The following is a 22,615-nucleotide window of genomic DNA, read 5'->3' on the forward strand; positions in this document are numbered from 1 at the left end:
CACTGAGCCCTTCAGTCTACTTATTAACCGTGTTGCCATTCCTCGCTATTTGACACATTTCTAATGTTTGTAGACCGGAAGTGAAATTATGACGATCAATTACTGTCGTGCTGTTCAAATCAAAGGAGTGATCATGTTTGATGCTGTGATGAAGTAATGCAGTTTGTCCATTCAAATTTGCCATTCGCGGGTCGTCTTTATCCACTTCTTCGCTTCGTAGTTTGTCTAATGCCTTTTTGTTCGAATTTTGTCCACCAATCTGTAGTAGAGAGAACCTGGAATAAAAGAAAATCAATGAAGCAATCAGATGGAATGAATTACCTAGCGTTGAATTGAATCGATTCCTGTAAACAAAAAGTTTTCTGCTTTCTGTTTTGATCGTGACGTACTTGGTTGGCGAAATTGACCGCTAGCAGGCGAGGCGAAACAAAACTGTTATACAAAATTCGAACAGTGAAGTAAATCATACTTTTCTTTTAAGCTTAGAGCAAGTCCAATGGTGTTGGGAAAAAGTGGTAGGAATTTTGACAGCTGTAGCACCGATGGGAATTTTTCTATCGTGAAATATAGACCATAAATGTTGGCCGTCCACCGGTGTGATAGAATACGAAGGTATAAAATCGAAAGCAACCAGCGATGCCAAGTGAATGTGCTTTTCAGTAATTTTACTGACTTTTTTTATTTTGAATTCACCGTTTGAAAATTGAAAACAAATTCATTTTACTTGATCATTAACTTGAAATAGTACCTAGTGTCAATATGAAAATTTTATTATTTATATGTATGAACAAGTATTGTTTAAGTTATAATGTATTCCAATATTAAACTGTATTCTGCAGGATTAGGAGTTTTGTGTTGGAGTGCATTTGATTACACGAGTTGATAAAGTTTTTGAACTCTTCCTAAATCATTTTCAAAGTGATAATTAAGCAAGTGACGTATAAAAAGTATAGGTAATTCAAACACAAGCTGAATTTTACTCCCGATTCGACGCCTACGTTTGATCTGATTGACACTTGTCGAATTAACAGCGAGGGTTCCGTTTTCTAAATATGATGGATCCATTAAAGGCGGCGTTCCGAACTTGTTATCGGACATTCCGTCGGAATATCTTTTTCAAATAAAAAAACGAAACAATTTCCTACTCCCGAAAACCTCTCAAACAAGCAGAATTTATTTATTCACCCAGCTATCTGGCATCTCTGCGCCTCAAAATGTATTTGATTGGCAAGGGCATGAATAAAATTGGCTGTAAGTTTGAAAGAGTTGAATAACTTCATTGCAATTCGTATCAATTTAAGTGATAAAAGATTAAAAAAAAAAGAAAATATCACTTTATGTTTAAATCTTGAAATTGCTCAATTTCCTTTATTTTCCCCTCAACTGAGGTTTTGAGCATAAGTTAGATGGCAGCACCGAAGCGTTTCATGCACGAATACTGTATTGCAACGCCGACTCTATCACTCGGTTCGGTGTTGCAAAACATCGTGTTTTTCTATCACCCTCCGCCAAAAAGTGTTATACGATACAAATTTTGCAGCGCGAAACTGTTCGAATATCAGATTTTCCCAACACCGGTGGACGGCAAATGTGTTGTGATGTGTTGTAAACCTTCGAAATTTCTATCTCCATCTCAACCAGTGAACTTGCTCTTAGAATATATGTAGCTTTGTGTCAGGTAGCACATTGAGAAATGACTACACAAACACTTCGATAGCGAATGCTTGGTGTGGATGAGGAAAAAACGTTCGTCAGTCTTACCTATAACTAGTTTTGGCTGCCAGACACGCTTTTCCGCGTCAACGCAGTTTGCTTGGAACATTTAATTTTATTGCGACAACACAATCCTCTCCTTGAGTGTGTTAGTTGTCATTTCAATATATTGAGAATCGCAGTCATTACAAGGTATGGAGTAAACGACGTTCAAGAAATCGTCCATGTTTACCGGATCTTTTACTTTCGTTAAAATCTGCTTTAGTTTAGAAATCGTTTTCGTAGCTTACTTTATCGGTGAACAGTCTGTTTTTAGAAATTTTCAAAACTTCCGAAGTGTTATATCCATATCAACCAGATCAATAGTAAGTATAACAGATTCCAAGGAAGATTGCATACAAGTAGAAAGCTGAACTTTGTATATTTTTGTTATACACCACAGACAACTGGACTTACATGTTCCAATTAGACAGTTTAGCAGATTCAAAAAACTTTTTGGACTATTAGAACGAGAAATTTCAGTAAATACACCATATATTATCACACCTTTTTAAACACATTATAAATTATTTCATATTACAAGACTTCTTGAAAAAGGCATAATAAATGCCGAAACATCGGATGAAGACATATGTAAGTATCGTTTTAAGATTTTTCTGGACTGAAATCACCGAAAATCAATTCATTCATTACCCAACCAGACGGCAGAATTTCACTTAAAGTTATTTTTTTATGAAAATTTTGGGAAACATATTGAATTTGAAAAAAATAAATAAAAACAATTTAGAATTAGACTTAAAATAAACTAGCAATACTGTAGCAAATAAAAAAGAGCACGGATATAAAGGTGTATTTGACTAAATCTATCGAAAACAAAATGTTGTTTTGAGTTGAATGAAGAAAGTTACGATTTAATCATTCTACATCTTATTTACCTTTTGGATAAATGCTAGGGGTTTCTCATATGAAAAACGTTTATAACCTGCAGGCGTATTTAAGAACGTTCATCAAAACTGTCAATATTTATTTAAACAATCAGGACCACATTTCAAAAATTAAGAAAATAAGTTTCAGTCTCTAACTTGGTGGAGGTTGGTTTGGGGAAGTATGTTTGTTTGAATTTTCGTTTAGTCTCTGGAGCCACCTTTTAAAACAAGCTTTTTTGAGTTGATTTCAAATGGAAGTTTATCTCAAACAAATTTACAAAAATGTGAATCTTTGTAAAAAAATCATGTGATGTTGAAAAATCACTTCAAGAGGCTTCAGTGTGCATATTCGAACGTCTGAAGTTATTATCTTTTCATGAGATTAGAAAAATATTCGCTCAAAAACTCAAAAACAGACTGCCTTAAGTTATTATATCAGAAAAAAAAAATTGTGCTTAGATCCAATCAAAAGCATGCATATTGCATATTTTAAAAAATTTTGGTCAATTAAAATAGAAAATGAAGGTTTAATCAAATAATCAGCTTTCTGAAAGGATCACTATAACATGAATCTCATGTTAAATTGTTTGTCATTGGAGTTTTTTTCTATTCTTAACATTCTCTGTGAATTATTAATGTGAATTAGTAATTATTAAGTTTTTATGAAAATTTAACAGATGTTATCTCTTAAGTCGATTTTGGAAAAGAGTTCAAAGAAAAATGCATCAAAAAATTCTTCTGCAAATTTCCAATTTCAATATTTTAATCTTTACACCTTTGATTAACTAAAAAGTTTACCTTTTCGAAAAATATTATGATATTTGCTCAACTTAGACTTTTAAAGTGTGTTTCTCGAAATTGTTTTATGGGCAGATAATTGTTTTTCATATGTAGAAAAACAGAAATCTTAGTCCTTTTTACATATTTTAAGGCAAAGCAAGCAGAATTTCATTTTGATCTTTCAAAATCATCCATTCAGACAATGCTAAAGGCTGCTCAGTTAGGAATGCGCACCCCACCATTACAAATAAACAAATTTAAAAAAGAAATCAGAGACACAAACCTTTTCCTAAAATGCCTAAATTCACCCACATCTTTATATGATTCGTATAACCAAAAAAGTTTACTTTTTAGAGCGGCTAACCAAGCACAAATAACAACACTAGCACAATACAGCTAAAGTAAGCAGTTCAATGTCATTCTCATATTATTCAATACCTATATATGTACATTAGACTGAGTCGATTTGTGGTCATTTTTGAATTTTTCAAACCCTGAGGTCTAAAATGCTTTGTCTTTTTGCAAAATTTTTAAGTGACGTTTAAAGGAGTAAATTTGAACTTTTAGGTTTGTATGGGAAAATTGAATATTTTGTACTGAAAAATCAACATATCTTTTGTTTCGTCTGTGGAACCGAGCCAACTGATGGTTTTTGTGCCAATTTATAAAATTCCTGAAGGAAATTTTCCGCTGAACAACTTTGTTGAAGACCGTAACTTCGTATCTTATAAGGTAAAAAATTTATTAGCTGTTTATAGGGGTATGTTTTTTTGCACTGATCAAAAATAAATTCAATTGACATCCCTGCAGGGTGCCTAGCGAGGTATTGCATGACTACTTTTCATGCAACATTTTGCGAGGCTCAAGCAGTGATGTCGATTGAATTTATTGTTTATCAATGAGAAAAAACATACCCCCGTTTAACAGCTAATAACTTTTTTACCTAATAAGATACGAAGTTACGGTCTTTGATATAGTTGTTCGGAAAATTTCCTTCGGTAATTTCATAAATTGGCACAAAAACCATCAGTTGACTCGGTTCCACAGACGAAACAAAAGTTATGATGATTTTTCAGTACAAAATATTCAATTTCCCATACAAACCTAAAAGTTCAAATTTACTCATGTATACGTTACTTAAAAATTCTGCAAAAAATCATGGATGAGTTTTGGACCAAGACGAAGCTTTTCAGATCCCAGGGTTTGAGAAAATCAAAAATGACCAAAATCGACTAAGTCTAATGTACATACCATAAAATAAACCATAAAAATATCATGAACAAAGACGCTCTGCGCTTTTGAAAGAAAATTAAGGTCCTGGAAATGATTTCAGAATTATTTCTATAAAAGTGTGATGAAATTGAAACAATAACTTTGATAAAATCGAGCGCGAATTTGGCGAGTATTAAATCGAAAAACTACTGTAAGCCATAAAACAATCGAAACCAAATAGCTTTGTTTGAATTTTGGCAAAAATTGATTGTTGACTCATGAACAAGACTCTCTTGAATTCAAATTCTAAATTTAAAATTTTTGTGGCGCCAGAAAATAGAAAGAATACAAATCAACTGTAAATCATGTATTTTTTGTTTGCATTTGTATTTGTATTTGTGTAGCATCAGTTCTTTGTTCTAATATTTCAGTTACTTCTGAATATGCACTATGAATTTTGCCTCACTGTGACTTACTTGAAGTCGACAATTTTTTTTCCTAACAATGTATGTGTTGCTAATATGACAATTGTTCTTTATTGAGTTTTATCAACTTATGGTTTATATCCGTCAATTTCGTGTCATAAACACTCCGCCATTGAGGCCCTCCACCATGGGAGATCTCCAGGCCTCTGCACAGTGTTCTAGTTCCCGAAAAACAGACAAACATTATGATTTCCATATTTTTGGCTCGGCATCTTACTGAAATTGTTCAATTATCATAAATTCTTAGAAAATAACTTTTTATTTTCATACTAGCTGATCCCATACGAACTCCGTTTCGCTTTCAACTTGGAATATGTCATGAACAGTTTCTATGAAAGCCAATTGCCGAGCATTTTCCAGATGCAATTCTGAATTCATTGTTAAGTAATAATTGCAAAAATATTGGACGATCACTTTGTCTGTCGTCTGCTACTAAATTTGAAACCAGAAATCCTTTGACCATGCCAAAAACCACGTGTATAAATTTCGACTCGATCATTGATTGCATAACAACGCAATTATTGCCAAAAAGCTAAACCCCTATCGGGGGCTCTTATACAATCTTTGATGACTGAAATCGATTGCCCTTCCCTCAAAACTCCCGTGTGCAAATTTTCAAAGCAATCCATTGTATAATACCGTCAATATTGCTAAAAGCAGTGAAAAATTATTTATATGGACGACCGCTTTCGTCGACCCCTGGCAAAGCATTTGACATCTGGAATCGGTTGCTCGTCCCTGAAAACTACCGTGTGCAAATTTTCATCCCAATCCGATGTAAAATAACGTCGATATTGCAAAAATATTGAAAGGTTTATATGGACGCCCCCTTTGCCGGCCCCTTACACTGAATTTAATACCTGAAATTTATTGCTCATCTCTCAAAACTCTCGTGTACCAATTTTCGTCTGAATCCGATGTATAATAACGACAATATCCCATCAACAGTGAATAGTTAATATGGACGACCCCTTTGGCAGACCCCTGATTTTAGTTTGGTTAAGTGAAATCAGTTGTTTGTCCCTAATAACTCCTATGTGCAAATTTTCACATCAATCCGATGTATAAAAACGTCAATATCACTAAGATACTAAAAATTTTATATGGACGACCCCTTCTGCCGGCCCCTTACACAGAATTTGATACCTCAAATCGATTGCACATCACTTAAAACTATTGTGTACCAATTTTCATCTGAATACGATGTATAATAACGTCAATATCGCAAAAACAGCGAACAATTAATATGGACGACCCCTTTGGCTGACCCCTTACACAAAATGTGACACCTGAAATCGATTACTCGTCTTTCAAAACACTCATGTACAAATTTTCAACACGATCCGACGAAAAGTAACGTCAATATCGCGAAAACAATATTTGTCTTCTATGGACGACCCCCTTTTTTTTTTTGTAAACATGTTTATTTAGTACACTACTTAATGATATTAAAAGTTACATTCTATGAAAAAGTCTAAAGCAGTAATATCAAACACATTATTGGTCTCTAACACAAAATTTATGTATAAAATAAATAATTTTAGAGCTTCTTCTTTTTTTCCGTTTTGGTACATTCTTTAACTCAGGAATCAAGAACATGGAGAAATTTATTCTTCGCTGCATAAATGTTTCCAATTTATGTTGAAGATGGCTCCAAACTCCAGATGTTCTGCTACACGTAGTGAATTTATGCTCCATATCTTCTACAGCATTTGGACAGTGGATACAGTTTGGGCTGGTTGCTCTTCCGGTTCGGAACATCAAAGCCGCGTGAGGTATTTTTCCGTTGATTAAACAGTAGTACAGCGATCTTTCTTTGGAAGATAATTTTCGGCATTGGATGTTTTTCCACACTCTTCTCCAATCTATCGTCTGGTTTTCGTCCATTATTTTTGGCGCTTGAAGAGATGTTCGAAAGTATCCATGTACAGAAGCCGAATGAGGATGTTCGATAATATTTGATGGCAGGTATGGAATTTCTTTAGCGATGTGTTTTAGGCAAGGGTACAGAGACGGAATTCCTTGTATGTTTGGAGGATTAGTCATTTGATCTAAGAAGTTAGCAGCAAAAGTAGTAAACTCCAAACAGCGCAGAAATCCACTGATAAGCAAAGATTTGCATTTTAAAATAGGAAGATGAAGGTTAAGCCCGCCTTGATTTTTTGGTAGCGCTAGTTGATGGATTGGGACCCTTGTTGGATATCGATCCCATAAGAAATTTCCAATTTGAGATGTGATACGGGCTACAGCACTATTTGGGATACTCAATATGGTTGCCAAAAACCAGAGCTTTGATGAGATAAAAGTATTGATAAGGACCACTCGTTGATGGAGACTGAGTAATCTTGATTTGTACATCCACATGAGTCGTGAAGTTTTCCTTATTAGTTGGTCCCAGTTGAAGTCGATGGTTTTTTTTGTGAGAATTGAAGAAATGGATCCCAAGGATTTTGATTGAGTCATGTAGATTAAGCCAATCAGGATTCGAGCCTCTGTTTTGTTCGGGACCAAGATCCACTGCCACGGTTTTTGGGATATTCAATATTGCTCCTGAGCATTGACCAAAGCTTCGAAACGTATTCTTGATAAGGGAAATCTTTTTGGTGTCCGTGATTATGATGGAAACGTCGTCTGCATAAGCTACTACAAGGTCCAATTGGTGATTGCATATAGTGAGAAGTTTTTCTAAGAGTGGATGAAGGTAAAGAACAAAAAGGTGCATGCTTAAAGGATCACCTTGTCGCACGGAACGTTGGATAGGGAATTCTGGGGAGAGATTTCCATTTACGAGGAGCCTGGAGTACGACATAGACATAATCTTATCAAGAAGGGAAACCAAACCCGGATGGAGAGACATTTCACGCATAACATTTAACAAATAACATTTATTGACCCTGTCAAAAGCATGATCAAAATCAAAAGAGATAAGCTTCCCTGATCTTCGGCGGCAGACTAATTCAGCTATCCGATCTTTAATTGCGGCAAGCGCTTCAAAAATATTCCTCTTCATATTAGAGCATTTTTGATTGGCATTCAATAAATTGTTTTCCTCCATGATTTTTCCCAAACGTTGCTTTAAAATTCGGGACAGCAGTTTGTAATCGAAGTTTAACAGTGATATGGGCCTGAAGCCATTAATCGTGTCGTCCGATGATTTTTTCTTACAAAGTACAATTATGCCTTCTGTGAACTTTTTTTGGATGTTACCGTGCAAAGCTTCGTTGACAACTAAATTCAGCTGTCTGTGGATAATATCAAAGGTTTTCAGATAGAATTCCTTGGCTAAGCCGTCGTTACCTGGAGATTTTCGAGATGCACTACCTTTGATGGCAAGGAAAATTTCTTCTGTGGAAACATCGTCCATAGCATGATGATTGGAGACAGAGCTTGCGGGAATATTACGATTACATGGGAAAGAATTATTAGGTATTTCATTTTGAACTGCATACAAATCAGAGAAATACTGAAATATATGATCACTTATTTCATTCTGGCTAGTAAGGACCTGATTTTCATGTCGAATGCTGTTGATAATAGTCTTTTTCTTACGCCTATCGCAAAGCTGAAACACAGAGATATTTTCACCTCCTATGAGCTTATCATTTTGTCTCACATAACTTTCAGAAATATTTTTTTGGAGTTTGAGCATTTTGGCTTTTATTTTATTGACTTCGGGTAGTGCATTTTGATCAACTAACAAATTGTCATAAGCTCTACGTAAATTAGCGTATAATATTTCGTTTTCCTGATTGAAATCTCGGAACGTTTGATTAGTTTTCCATTTAAAAAAGTTTCGAATACGTGGTTTGGCACATTCTAGCCACCAACTCATCCAAGAGTTATAGTTTCTACGTTCCCGCAGAGAAATCGATTGCACATCACTTAAAACTATTGTGTACCAATTTTCATCTGAATACGATGTATAATAACGTCAATATCGCAAAAACAGCGAACAATTAATATGGACGACCCCTTTGGCTGACCCCTTACACAAAATGTGACACCTGAAATCGATTACTCGTCTTTCAAAACACTCATGTACAAATTTTCAACACGATCCGACGAAAAGTAACGTCAATATCGCGAAAACAATATTTGTCTTCTATGGACGACCCCCTTCAGAAGGGGTCATCCGAAAATCTAAAAACATGTTTCATCCTTCCTGGTCCTAATGAGCATCCATGCCAAATTTCAGCTCTCTAGCCCTTAAGACGGCTGAGTCTATAGAGGACAAACAAACAAACAAACAAACAAACAAACAAACATACAGAAATTGCTTTTATATAGATTAATTTCAAAAAGAAATTTTTAATCTTTACCGAAAGAATTTGAAAATTTTTAATAGCTCAGTTAGGTGTTCTCAGTATTAAATTTTTCTAACAGCTTGCTTCAAAGTGTCTCATATCACAGAAGGCTCATTGGAGCTAAAGTCAACCTCAATTTAACACAAATAAAATTAAATCAAATCAGTTTGACATAAATTGCTGCTAAACACTTTATAAATTTTTTGATCAACTGTTTTTTTTACTAGTCACTATTAGAGTTTCACAACAAACTACATATGTATATAAATGAAACAATTGCGAAAATATTTATCAAAATTGAAAAATAAAGGTAATAACGATTTTTTTTAGAAACCATCACTTTTTTCTTTAAATGGTTGTTCTTATCACAAAACACTTCGTGTAAATTTTCAGTAAGAGAAAAAAAGGTTTGAAAAAAATATCGTTATAACAGTTTCTGATTCTCCTTGAAGTTTCCATTGGTTTCATGAATTTTGACCAGCAATTTGGCTCAATGATTTGATCAACAATTAATAGAAAGTTTCAGAAACCGTGATTTAACCGTGTTTTGAGAGCTATTTCTGATAACCACTGGATACTACTTACAGATAGTTAACAGAAATTTATATTGACATTGATTTAAAATATTGAATAGATGTTTTTGAGTGAATTTTCGAGAAAACTGTATTTAAAGATCCAATAAGAAATCAATCCAGTTCGTGATCCGAAAGATTCTCTGCTCATAAGTCAAATTTGAGTTAAAAAAGTGCTTCCAATGTTCGAAACCGTTCTCCAAAAATGGCATAAAAGGCAGCCCAATTTGCAAGTTGTTTTTGTAATGATATGTGGGAATCTATATCCAACATAAAATTAGAGTGGAGTTATGTGGATTTTTTTTAATCTCTGTTCGAGTTTTGAATATTTTAAAATTTTAAAATTTCTATACACATCGAAGCAGGGATATATGATGTCCGGTAATGGATCTATTTTTGTGATGCGAGATCCTTTCGCAAATTCCTGTTAAATTTTTTCTAGAGGCAGAAACTGGATTTATAGCTGTATGAAATTCAGGATATTTTTGTTTTAAACCCGACTATAACTTGGTTTTGGAGCTCTGATTTGATTACATTATCAGGCATTAAACTAACACGTTGTCATTTCAATTATACTTTGTTTCGTAATTTGTGAAAATCACGTTGCTTTCAGCGTTATATGAATAAAAAATCTTACATGGTGAAAAAATACTCCATCTGCCTCCGGAAATAGAAATCGTTTAAATTGTATGCATGAAAGTACCTCTTGGTATGATGATTTTCATCTCAAAACCAAACAGTAAATTTTGAATTTTTTTTCAGTGGTTGACGATTTAAAGTTTTTTACATTCAGTGGTTCCTCACTTTATTTGACATTGCACCTTCAAGTGTTAAAGCTTGTGTCACAGTTTTGAATTCGTTTGAGTTTTGTCGTTTCAACCGATCATTCATTCCGCTAGGTCCATTGCTGTCTGGTACAGAAGAAATGTTATTTTTCGTACCAAGAGGCAGTCTCTGGAGCCACCATTTGAAGGCTTACGTAGAGCTTTAAATTGTAAGTCAAAAATGAAAACTTTAATAATATCGAAGAAACTTCAAACAACGATGTCTTTTTTTGATGTGGAATGCATTCAAAACATGGTGTCGTTGTGCTTTCAAAACCCTTTTAGGATGGCTGCCTCAACGAGGTGTCCATGTAATTTTCCAAACTTAAATTTTACATAACTGATGTGCTCTAACGTAAAATGAAAAATTTTACGCATTGGGTCTGTGTCACAAAATATTCTATGAAAAATACCATCTTATAGTCCATTTTTTGTTGTTGCAACCTTCATCTTAATGAAATATGAAAGCAAAAATAACAATCAATATGAACCTTAAAAAACATCATCATTCTTCTACCCTCTGTTAAGCAAAGCAGACCATTGTAGCTAAACTAAATACGAGTTTGATAATCTTAAAAAACTTACAAAAAAAAATTTCTCTATTTTTTCAATTCTGTTGGATTATAGAGAGTTTGAATCAACTTGACTGATCGTGGAAGTGATTAAAAAAAACAGAAGTGTTAACAAGAATATGGCAAATTTCATAAAATTAAAAAAATCACAAATTGAATTGTTCACCCACATTTAAGCATTTTGGTAACATCATAAAAGCCCTTTGAATGTTTGCCATAATTGAATGTTAATTGTTTCCATTTTCTTCTTTTTATTTGAATTAACTTAATTATGGAAAAAAAATTCAATAAAGGGTAAACTTTTTTTACCAAAACAAAAATCAATCTACAGCTGCTACATTTTCGTGAATCTGTATCCATTCAACAGGATCACTTTAATTTCATTGCCATAAATTACCAACTATAAAAGCAAATAAATCTCAAGTTCACCCAGTTCAAAGTTGGTTGAAATAAAATTAGCCGACGAATGCCTTCCGCGCTGTCGTAGCTGTTGAAAGTTTTCCGGAAGAAGTCAAAGTGCTCCTCTCTCAAGGAGCTGCTGAATGAAACCTTAGCACCGGGAGAGAAAGCGGAAAAAACAATGGACCCCGGTGTAAAAGTTTATAATGCAATCGTTTTGGGATGTGTTTCCGGTTCCGGATTTTTTTCAGAGAACAAAAAAAAATAACAAAGATTCTCAAGGAAGTTGTCCACTTTTTCTCATTAAATTGTTTTTCCTGGTGAATCGAAACTTCTCCCAGAAAGTTGTGCTCAATTGATCATTTGTTTTTTGAGAATTTTCGGAATCAAAGCCGATTTCCGATGAATTTATTTGAAAAGAGATTGTTTTCCCTCAACATTTGATTAAAGGCGTGTTTAAAATTAAATTAAGTTACCAGTATATCTAATGTTAGAACGTTTTACACCAAAAAGCTCGAAACCCCTTGAATATAAAATAACTTTGTTCCGTTTCAACGGAGGCTGCCAATGAAATATGATAATATATCAACAACTTTCTCCAATATCTTCCCAGCTATCCCATTATCGCAGAGTTTTGATTACAGGAAAACTTCCATAAACCATCATCGATAAACAACATTGTGGGTGGGGATGATGGGAAGAAACTTAGACAATTGCTGCCAAATCGATGCATTATGCTTCGAAACAACCAGCAAACTTTCAATCGCCGATTAACATCGTAATGAGAAAACTTTTACCTTTGCGAGTCGATCCTGTTGCCTACCTTTCGGAGATGTTTAAATACTGTGAAGTGTGCCCCAGGCCCCAGGAGATCTAAATATCTTTCTTCCTGTCTGCCCTCGTTGAGCCCTTTTTCTGCCCCTCGTCTGCGGTGCGATGAAATATCAAAGAATGAAACATTGACTCTTCATTCTTGAGACTTCTTTCCCAGCAAACCGAACCGCTTCTCGATAATGTTGATTGTTTGAAATTTTCAAGTACCATCGACATCGGCACAAACTGTATCGGTTGGCAAACAAAAGTGCTCAAAGTTTTTTTTTCTTTCATTTTCTCAGCTTTTGAAGAGTAAATAGGTATCTCTGTGTGCTTGTTTTAATCACTGAAAGGTAATTCAAAAGCTCTTGAACAATCGGAATCGTTTGTCTGAGGCCAGAATAGATTTGTTAGATGGTTAAATTTGCAAAGGTTTGCTTGATGAAATTTCAAAAACTCAACAAACAGTTTTCCGTTATTTTCTAAAACTCAATGAGTTTTACTTGTGTTAATCTTCAAAAACATCTCCCATATGACTGTTTTTTTTTTTGCAAAATTCTAAAACATAAATCATAAAAGCAAAATTTGATTTCCACAAAAAAAGGGTCCCGAAAACTACAGTAAATGAAAAGGAAATCAAATTAGAAAAAAATGACAAAAATGACAAAAATGACAAAAATGACAAAAATGACAAAAATGACAAAATGACAAAAATGACAAAAATGACAAAAATGACAAAAATGACAAAAATGACAAAAATGACAAAAATGACAAAAATGACAAAAATGACAAAAATGACAAAAATGACAAAAATGACAAAAATGACAAAAATGACAAAAATGACAAAAATGACAAAAATGACAAAAATGACAAAAATGACAAAAATGACAAAAATGACAAAAATGACAAAAATGACAAAAATGACAAAAATGACAAAAATGACAAAAATGACAAAAATGACAAAAATGACAAAAATGACAAAAATGACAAAAATGACAAAAATGACAAAAATGACAAAAATTACAAAAATTACAAAAATGACAAAAATGACAAAAATGACAAAAATGACAAAAATGACAAAAATGACAAAAAATGACAAAAATGACAAAAATGACAAAAATGACAAAAATGACAAAAATGACAAAAATTACAAAAATGACAAAAATGACAAAAATGACAAAAATGACAAAAATGACAAAAATGACAAAAATGACAAAAATGACAAAAATGACAAAAATGACAAAAATGACAAAAATGACAAAAATGACAAAAATGACAAAAATGACAAAAATGACAAAAATGACAAAAATGATAAAAATGACAAAAATGACAAAAATGACAAAAATGACAAAAATGACAAAAATGACAAAAATGACAAAAATGACAAAAATGACAAAAATGACAAAAATGACAAAAATGACAAAAATGACAAAAATGACAAAAATGACAAAAATGACAAAAATGACAAAAATGACAAAAATGACAAAAATGACAAAAATGACAAAAATGACAAAAATGACAAAAATGACAAAAATGACAAAAATGACAAAAATGACAAAAATGACAAAAATGACAAAAATGACAAAAATGACAAAAATGACAAAAATGACAAAAATGACAAAAATGACAAAAATGACAAAAATGACAAAAATGACAAAAATGACAAAAATGACAAAAATGACAAAAATGACAAAAATGACAAAAATGACAAAAATGACAAAAATGACAAAAATGACAAAAATGACAAAAATGACAAAAATGACAAAAATGACAAAAATGACAAAAATGACAAAAATGACAAAAATGACAAAAATGACAAAAATGACAAAAATGACAAGAATGACAAAAATGACAAGAATGACAAAAATGACAAAAATGACAAAAATGACAAAAATGACAAAAATGACAAAAATGACAAAAATGACAAAAATGACAAAAATGACAAAAATGACAAAAATGACAAAAATGACAAAAATGACAAAAATTACAAAAATGACAAATATGACAAAAATGACAAAAATGACAAAAATAACAGAAATGACAAAAATAACAATAATGACAAAAATCACAAAAATGACAAAAGTGATAAAAATGACAAAAATGACAAAAATGACAAAAATGACAAAAATGACAAAAATGACAAAAATGACAAAAATGACAAAAATGACAAAAATGACAAAAATGACAAAAATGACAAAAATGACAAAAATGACAAAAATAACAAAAATGACAAAAATGACAAAAATGACAAAAATTACAAAAATGACAAAAATGACAAAATTGACAAAAATGACAAAAATAACAAAAATGACAGAAATGACAAAAATGACAAAAAATGACAACCTTTAATTGTTACAAAAATGGAACTACTTCCAGTGAGTGATCAAAGTTTCCCCAGTATACGTTTTTCTTGCAGGTTAGGTTTGTAAACTTATAGATTTTATGACACGCTTTGAAATGGAAACTTAACGCAAAGGACTACATTTGGTTTTAAAAACCCGAATATTTTCAAGGAATATCAGAAATGTTTTAATAAATCGTCTCATTATAAAATCTCTCGTCATATAATGAACACAACAACTTTGGACGAAAAGAACCATGTATACACAAAATACAACACTTTATAAAAGCTCCCAGAAAATTATCAAACCAAATCAAGCCATCCGACCGTGAAAATGTGTAAAAAGCATGAAATTTGCTGCAGCTCTCGGTCGAAAAAAACCGTTTGTGCCACCCACAATATCGAAATAAACACGGCGGCGGTAGAAAAACCCTTCCCGAAATTGATTGTGTATTGCTCAACATAATGTAAGCAGCCAACGCATATGTCGCCGGGACTCGAAATTGACTTGGGAAACAATTGTGCAACCTTCTTGTGCTCTTCGGTTCATTGAATCACCATGAATGGTGGTCGACCCACAATAACAGGAGGACTTTGATTTTGCCGATCCGGCCAATTGGAAACAGAAAACATCCATCAATTCCAGCTGGTAAGGAGGAACCTTCCCTTTTGCTCAGCGCTTCATTCTCTTCTCCATTTGTTCCCATCTACATTGAGTCTCACGCTGATTGACTGCTGTTCAGTTTCATCCTCGTTCAGTTCGAAACGAAATGGATTCCTTTTGATATGCAACCTCAACCCAACATTGATGATGGTTCCTTTTACTACTTAGCATGAAGGAATACGTTCCAATACAACGGGAATGGCAAATGTTAAAGTGACTGGTAGAACAATCCCTTTAGTAGATATCTTAATGAATTCTGGAGCACATTGCTCACATAAGAGAATAACACTTGAACGAAATGTGATGAGGTGAATCAATTTTGTGGATCTCGTGATGAAGTTTTGTTTGTTTTTTTTAACCTAAAAAAACGGAAAAAGAGAAAAATCTACATTAAAATGTCAAATAACGTCTTTAAACATTCACTAATGCACTTTAGACATATGTTTGATGATTTTCTGAAATCTTTTCTTGTCCATTAATACTACCTCAACGATCAATGTAATCCCAGTTTACGGTATCTTAGAAAAGTAACCAAATCCTGATTCTTTTCGATATCCTAATTCACGAGCTTATTATTCTGATAATTTTTCAGATAATAACCTGATCGTGATCCTGATCCTAATCGACACTTAGCTAGGATCCTTAGGCCTACGCTTGAACATACGCCACACAGGTTCACTGGAGTTTTCCTGAATCCACGGAAGCACCTGATTCTTCAAAATGCCATATAACCTTTAGGGGGTTAAATATACCGATCCGTACGTGAATTGGACACCGGATGAACCGAAAAAACTTTCTCGTTTGAAAACACGACAATCAGCTACTTCTTCTTCAACTTAGACAGAAATTGCTATGAGCGCTCAAGTGACAGTGCTTTAATTCGTTTTTTTATCCAATGGCGCTTCGTTCTTGCCCTCGATGATGCATTCAAGTTATCTTTGGCCAATCTTTGCATGGTAGAATTCTAGATATTCGCTTTCTTAGCCAGCCTCCGGATTGATCTCACAGGATTCCGCTTCACTTTCGTCTTGACCGATCCTACCACTTTTACAGTGCGTGCAGGCCGTGGCCTTCTACTACCCGGCTTCCGTGGACATGGCCCATCATGAAAAAAAAAAAAAAACGTTTCAAGTGGTAAACAGTCGCTAGATGGTATCATACAGGCGCAGTTATTTCTTTTGGGCGAGAAGCAAACAGACTTCAGAAAATTTTCACATTTTTTATGGGTCATACTGTAAATCTCATCCTGTTTTCTTTTTCCTCTTTTTCATTTTTACTATTTCTTCTTTGCCTCTTTCTCCTTTTCCCTCCTTCTCGTTTTAAATCTTTCTCCTTTTCTTCTTTAGCCAACTTTAGACTTAGCCAGCAGATCGTGGCCTAGAATATAGCATCCTTGTCTTTTAAGCCAACGTTCATGAGATTGAATCCCGGTCGAGAAATAACCTTGCACACATAGTATGATGAAGGTTGGCGGTTTTAGCATAAGCATAGCTGATTTCAAACACCTGTATCTTTCTAGTTCGGATGAGTTCGGTTCATTTTTTGGTTGCATCAGAATCATTCAGGTTTCACCGTTGTAATAACATGAAGTTTACAACGTTAAGTTGTTTATTTTGTAGCTTTATAAATGTTTGAAGTTAACTGTTTTAAGGAATCTAGAGGACATTGTTTTGCATTTTCAATTAGCTATCCGAAAAACAAACTCGTCCAATATGTTGTATCTTAAGCAAAAAGATAGGTTGGTCGGTTCGTCAACGAGCTTGTAGACGAGACAAGAGAGCCTGGACAAACTCCCTAGCCGAAGAGGGAGAAAGAGCCGCCGTCATTGGAGATATCCGATTATTATATGATATTTCTCGCCGCCTTAGTGGTGCAAGGACTAATGCAAGAATGCCGCTGAAAAACCGAGCAGGTCAGCTGCTGACAGATCGAACAGATCAGCTCAAGCGTTGGACTGAGCATTTTGATCAACTTTTTCGAGTTACAAATAGCAATGGCCAACAGAACCCGCAGCTCGAGGCGCCCACAGTAAGTCGCATTAATGGCGTCAACTCGGAAGCGCCCTCGCTGGCTGAAATAGAAGCGGCAATCAAGGACATGAAATCCAACAAAGCGCCTGGAATCGATTGCATTCCTGCTGAAATGCTGAAAGCCGACCCTGCCTTGTCAGCACAAATGTTGCACCGTCTATTCGCTGACATTTGGGATACTGCAACATTCCCGGCCGACTGGATGCAGGGTACCCTCGTAAAGGTCCCAAAGAAAGGAGACCTAACAGAGTGCGGTAACTGGCGTGGCATAACTTTGATCTGTACAACCCTCAAAGTACTCTGCAAAGTGATCCTGAACAGGATCCAGGAGAAAATCGACGCTACACTCCGACGGCAACAAGCTGGATTCCGATCCGGACGATCATGTGTGGACCACATCACAACGCTACGAATAATACTGGAACAAATCAACGAATTCCAGGACTCTCTTCTGCTGGTGTTCGTTGATTTCGAAAAAGCATTTGACCGACTGAACCACGAAAACATCTGGGCTGCTCTTAGACGACGAGGGGTCCCAGAGAAACTAGTCCATCTCATCGAAGCACAGTACGAGGCATTTTCGTGCAAGGTCTTGCACGACGGTGTCTTGTCCGAACCAATCCCGGTAACTGCTGGAGTGAGACAAGGATGTATTTTGTCACCGCTGCTTTTTCTCATCGTAATGGATGAGATCTTGACTGGATCGATTGACTGTAGACCAAACCGAGGATTGCCGTGGAATCCTTCAACCATGGAGCAACTGAACGACCTTGACCTGGCAGACGATATTGTTTTGCTCGCCCAAACACAACAAGACATGCAGAGCAAACTCGACGACCTCACCGAAAGCTCCAAGGCAGCAGGTCTCAAAATCAATGTCGGAAAGACCAAGTCGATGGAAATCAATACAGAAAATCGTTCCAATTTCGTGGTAGCTGGACAACAGGTTGAGACAGTGGAGTGCTTCCAGTATCTTGGTAGCCAGATTACGCCTGATGGTGGGACCAAGAAGGACATCGAGACCCGGATCAGAAAAGCCCGATTTGCGTTTGCGAGTCTCCGAAACATCTGGCGGTCACGCCAGATCTCTCTACGAACTAAGATCCGAATCTTCAACTCAAACGTCAAATCCGTATTGCTGTACGGGTGTGAAACTTGGTGCACATATGCGGTGACGACGCGAAAACTGCAAGTTTTTGTGAATCGCTGCCTGCGGAACATCATCCGCGCTTGGTGGCCTGGCAACTGGATCTCAAACGTTGAACTTCATCGCCGGTGTCATCAAAAGGCGCTAGAAATCGAGATTCGGGAACGTAAGTGGAGATGGATTGGGCACACGCTGCGAAGAGATGAAAACGAGATTTGCAGAGAGGCGCTTGACTGGAATCCAGATGGGCATCGAAGAAGAGGCAGGCCCAAAAGCTCGTGGCGGCGAAGTCTAGCCGCTGAAATCCGCACAGTTGACGAGAACCTCGGCTGGCAGCAAGTGAAGACGCTGGCTCCGGATCGCCAGCAGTGGAGATCTTTTATCTCAGCCCTATGCGCCGGTCAATCGGCGCTGGACCCTTAGGTAGGTTAGGTAGTCGGTTCGTCAATGGAGGCTTAAAAACGTCATACGCGAGCGAGAGAATGATATGGTTGAAGTTTCAACAAAATAAAAACGGTTGCTTATTGTCAGTTTAAATAAACTTGAAATTTGTCCTCTAAAATCCTTGAAAAATGCTAACTTTTATCATTTATAAAGCTACAAAATAAACAACTTAACGTTGTAAACTCAATGTTTTTATAACGATGAAATCTGCATGATTTTGATGCAACCAAAAAATGAACCGAACTCATCCGAACTAGAAAGATACAGGTGTTCGAAAACAGCTATTTTTACAGTGTTTTTTCCAATCTAACTCGTTTCAGTCTGAATATTTTTATTAAACGTATTCGACAAAACTGTTCAATTTTGATTGACTCAAAACTCTTTTGAACATACTTTGCTTGAATAACCTCGGCCTGAAAAGATATCGTTGAAAAACTGAAAATTTTGAATAAAAAACATTTTTTTAATTTTGAACCCTTCTAACTTTTTTGGGTTACCTTCTACGACGTTAATGTTTTCAACAAAATTACTACATTTTTTACAATCTAAAAACTTGCCAAAGACATAGTTGCTCTAAAATGAAAGTTACAAAAAATAATTTTTCTATCTCACTGCTTGGTGATTTAATCATTTTTATCAAAAGCTCATTTTTAAGTGCTTTGAGTGTAGGTAAAATGTCCCGAAGACACTATGGGTCTAAAACGCTCCGTTTTGTCGTAAACAATTTTGATCACCTTTTTGCATCGTTTTCCCCTGTGTGTGTTGCAAGGTTTCCTTTCTCTTCGATTGTTTTGCCGGTGATCATAAGCGCGATATCGTCTGCAACTGTGCACCTGCTGGCAGTCTCAACGTTAACACCTCATTATAAAGGGCATTCCAGAGCTCTGGTTCAAGGATGGAACCCTGTTGTGGTTTCATAAGTCATGACTAAATTTTCCAAGATGCATCCTATTATGCTGCAGAGAGCATTAGGCACACATTCTGTGAAGCGTTATAGCGAAACAGCTTGCCAGCTGACATTGTTGAAGGCATTCTTAACGATCCAATAATGGCGCAGTGACGAATACCTGTTCGCTTTTTTAGATATGCGCGCTTCGCGTAGTCTGCCATCATTCGGATGGCGTCCACAGTAGATTTCCCTTTCCGAAAACTGAGCTGTCTATCCGGCAGTCCACTTCCACCTTCTGTGTAGTAAGTCTGTTGAATATTATCCTCTCCAGTAGTTAACCAAGTGAATCCAGCAGACAAAAGGGCCTGTACGATGATGGATTCCCTTGGGGTTTTCCCGATTTTGGTGGTTACACCAACTTCGCCATTTACCAAAGCTCCACAGGATGATCCCTCATCGAGACACGTGTGTAGCACCACTCTGAAAGTATCCGACATCGTCTGTATCACCACCTTCAGCACTGCATTTGGAATTCCGTCTGGACCAGGGTCTAGTTTTTTTAGCGAGAGCCTCTGAAACTTCACTTTTTCTCCAGAAATGGGTTAACACAGAATTGGCAACCCATCAACACCCAGTCACTAGTCTAAGCTCCGGGGACTTTTGGGTTTGGGCGCTGAAATTTTCTGTTAGCTCCTGGGTCTCAGGGCGTTTGCTAGGCTTGGGGAACTTTCAAATGAGTGGATGCCTGAGTGAACAATAAATACCTTTCGATTTTCAGCGACTTATTTAGATGGATTTCGGAAAACTTACGGGGTCAGTATGGAAGCGAGGGAATTGCTTTACTCGTTCAAACCGTCGCGTCGTGGTCACCAAGCGCCAGGCGAAGCTTGGAGGTGACGAGAAAAACGGTGCGGTACCATGCACCACTCTGTGGGTAGGTCAGTCCAGTATCTCTGTCGGATAGGCAAATCAACTACGTGCCTATGGGATCTCTCGGCTAGACACTCGGATGCGGCGTGCCGAGCAACGGGATGGGATAGAGACGGTAGTGCGGTACCACACACTTCCGGCTAGACGATGTTGTCTCTCTTCAGTTGAAACTCGGGCTACATGGCTAGCTGACCAAACTTAAATATGTACATACAAGGCAGATTTTTCGGTCACGATGGTAGCTATCCAACTAACTGGTTGATTTTGCACGCATGGGGTTTGACGATAATCAGGGACCAGGCTTCCGAAAAGTACAGCTTTGCTATGACAGCTTTTTTCTTGCCAAACAAACTGTCTCGGTTTTCCTTACCACTCGGTTCGCTGCTGTACCGTCGGTAACGAATCGTAATGCTTCGGCTACATCGCACACGTGCGAGAACTCAGGCTGTATCTGAACAATCTGCTCAAAGCATGCGTTGCCGAAAGTGTTGTGCTGTGTAGCGAACCCAACCGACAGTTCGGTTTTCATCCCCCCCCATCCTCCTGTTTCGAAAATAATTTCATCCTAACTGTCGGCTGCAGGGCGTGACAGTTTTTGCAGGACTGTCACGGGTGACTGTAGTACCCATACCGTACCCATGCCCGATCGTATGCGCTGTTGCTCGGATCGAATAGATCGAACGAGCCAAATATTCACACCGAGCAGCAGCATACGACCGAGGCGTAACGCGATGTGTGGTGCCGGTGCAGGTTAGGCGGAAAGGGGTGGGGAGGGTGATTGGGGTGATCACCACCCGCAGTAGCTTCAAGCAAAAGGAAAATACGTTCGTTCGAAATCAACTCAGCCCGAGCGAATCTCGGCTACAGTCGGACGGAGTGAGTAGTACTGTCATGCGAAATTCAACGCATTGAAAACTGTCACGAAGATTTTCCCAAAACTGTCACGAAGCTTAAAAAACTTTCATACCCACGAACAAACTCTCGCATGAGGTAAAATAAGCCATCGCTGTACATCGCCCGACCGCTCCTTTTAAAACTGTCGGGGAAGAAATATTCGGGAAGCTTTCATCTAGGTGCATGTGCGACATTCGCAAGAATACTGTCGTTCGCCAGTACTTTTAGGAAGCCTGTCAGGGACACTTTGTTCTCCATCTTCTTCTCACGGCACGGCCACACCTCGGTTTGGCTGATCTAAACGTTGGGACGTGTTCGGATCCTTTTCGATTTTCACATTTTGGGGAGCACTTGCTGGGCACATCTGTCTTCGATCGCCGCCGGGACCCAAGAGATTTTGTGTAGCTTCTTCACTCGCCATGTTGATTCGGCATCTCGACGCCGTGCTGCTGTTTGCGTCCTTCCAGAACGCGTGCTTGTGTTGTTGCTGCGTTCGGCTTATACGCAACCCTTCGGACCACGTGTTTTTTCGGTTTCGTCTTAGGTACTTTCCGCAGCTAGCTATTTATAATATTTTACCATAACTAAAACCCATCTATTTATTTCAATAAAAATCGAAACAATGTTAACAGATTGGTAACTGCACAAGTTCCCCGTTTGTTACTGGCTCGATGTC

General features: G+C 36.6%; 1 protein-coding gene across 4 annotated transcripts in view; it reads left to right on the plus strand.

Annotated features, from left to right (window-relative positions):
- The window catches only part of LOC129752380 (uncharacterized), a 238,786-nt gene that overhangs the window by 157,803 nt on the left and 58,368 nt on the right, over nt 1-22,615 (plus strand). The gene's annotated exons all lie outside the window — the stretch shown is intronic.

Source organism: Uranotaenia lowii, chromosome 3 (assembly GCF_029784155.1).
Source record: "Uranotaenia lowii strain MFRU-FL chromosome 3, ASM2978415v1, whole genome shotgun sequence".
Lineage (NCBI taxonomy): Eukaryota > Metazoa > Arthropoda > Insecta > Diptera > Culicidae > Uranotaenia > Uranotaenia lowii.